Source organism: Orycteropus afer, unplaced genomic scaffold (assembly GCF_000298275.1).
Source record: "Orycteropus afer afer isolate SDZICR_OR568_19922 unplaced genomic scaffold, OryAfe1.0 scaffold00402, whole genome shotgun sequence".
Taxonomy (NCBI): Eukaryota; Metazoa; Chordata; class Mammalia; order Tubulidentata; family Orycteropodidae; genus Orycteropus; species Orycteropus afer.
Window position 1 is genome coordinate 2,710,182 of NW_006921989.1, and position 1,900 is coordinate 2,712,081.

Consider the following 1,900-nt stretch of genomic DNA (forward strand, 5'->3'; position numbering starts at 1 on the left):
TCAACTTGGCTGGACCCCAGTTCTGTGTGGTTGTTCCCATGATGGGATTGGATGACTGTGTTCTGAGTGGCCAATCTGCCCAAGGGGAGTTTCCCTAGGGGGGTGGCCTGATTCCAAGATATCCAGGGACATCCTGGGAAGAGAGACATTCTTCTGTGGATTGGGACTCTGGTGTGCCACCTACAACTTTCCGTGAGTGAGAAGCCCAGCATTCAGCCTGGACATCTTGGATTCATCTTTCATTGGAGTCAACAGCCAGTGTACTGCCTGCCAGCCTTGAGGTTCTCGGCACCCTGCAGTTGCGGAAGCTAAGGCTGCCTCCAGCCCGACGTTTCCTCCAGGGACTTTGGACTTGCTGGCTTCTATACATTTGTGAGCCATTTTCCTGAGATAAATTTCTCTCTCTCTTCATATATAAGCTTTGCTGGTTTTTGTTTCTCTAGAGAACCCAGTCTACAACAAACTGTTTCCACATGGAAGCAGTTTTATGGATAATGGCATCTGTGCATCCAGGTATGCTGTTTTCACCCTTTGGGACATTTTAGAGTCCAAACCTCTCTCCAGTAATTCCTTGGCACAAATGGCTGAGCTAATTTTTATGACTTGAGCCTTACAGCTCAAGAAAATCAGTCAATGTGTACACGGATTCAAAATATGTTTTTGGAGTGCTCATTGGAAGGAATGGGGGTTATTGACTTAAAACCAAAAGCACATTAAGCACACCTCTGAAATTCTTGAACTTTTGGAGGCTGTGCATCTTCTTGAGAAAGTTTCATTCATGCATGGTAAGGCCCACCATCAGAGGGACTCACAGGGGAAAGGAAACTGGAAAGCAAATGAAGCTGCCAAAGCAGCAGCCAGAAAAGTTAAAATCAATATTCAGGATCCTCTGAGTCCCCAGCTATCTATCCTTTTCACCCAAGGACAGGCCTGATTACTTGTATGCTGAGCTACGGCACCTGAAGAGTGGGGCACAACCAAAATTCACAGTGGTTGGAGGTGCACCCCCAAGGGACAGGTAACGATTCCTCAAACAATGCTTTTTTAGTTTTAAAACAGATTCATGAGTCCTCCTACCTAGGAACTGATGCCATGTATGAGTGGGTAAGAAAACTTATCCTTGGTTTCAAAAGACAGGCCACTATACAGCAAAGTATGAAAGCCTGTTTAATTTGTGCAAAGAACATCCCCAACATTCAGAGGCCACCTAACCCAGGAGTTCAAGCCCTATGAGTGGCACCAGGAGAACAATATCGAGTAGATTTCAGAGATGCTGCAAGCTGGAGGTAGTTTCACATATTTGCTAGTTTTTATGGACACAAGCTCTCCTTATATACTGGACGAAGGCCACACCCCACATGCAACACTTAGCTGCTCACAGCAGATCCCACCATGGAGGTGACTAAAATCTCTGCATGGAGAATAACTACATTCGGCTGCCTAGCCACTCAAAACCGAGGCCAAGCCAAGTTGATACACAATCTTAATTAACCATAGAGACCAAATAACCTGGGATGAGGCTCTTCTGATTGCCCTGTTGAGGGTTCACATTGCCCCCAAAGAAACATTGAGCCTGTTTGAGCTTTTATATGGGAAACTATTTCTGAAAAACCCAGGGCAAGTGAATGGAAAAAGTCTTGAAATATATGGAGGAAACTGTGAAAAGGTATTTGTCCTCTATTCTCTCTTATATCCACAGGTACACACTCCAGTGCACACAGTACCCACTAGAATTTCCTGCACATCCCTTCCATCTGGGAGACTGGGTGTTACTCTGAGCCTGAAAGGATGAGACGCTTCAACTTTGTTGGAAGGGACCATTCCAAGTGCTTCTCATCTCACACACTGCTGTGAAGCTCAGTCACTTTAAACCTTGGATTCACCACACCAAGATAAAAAG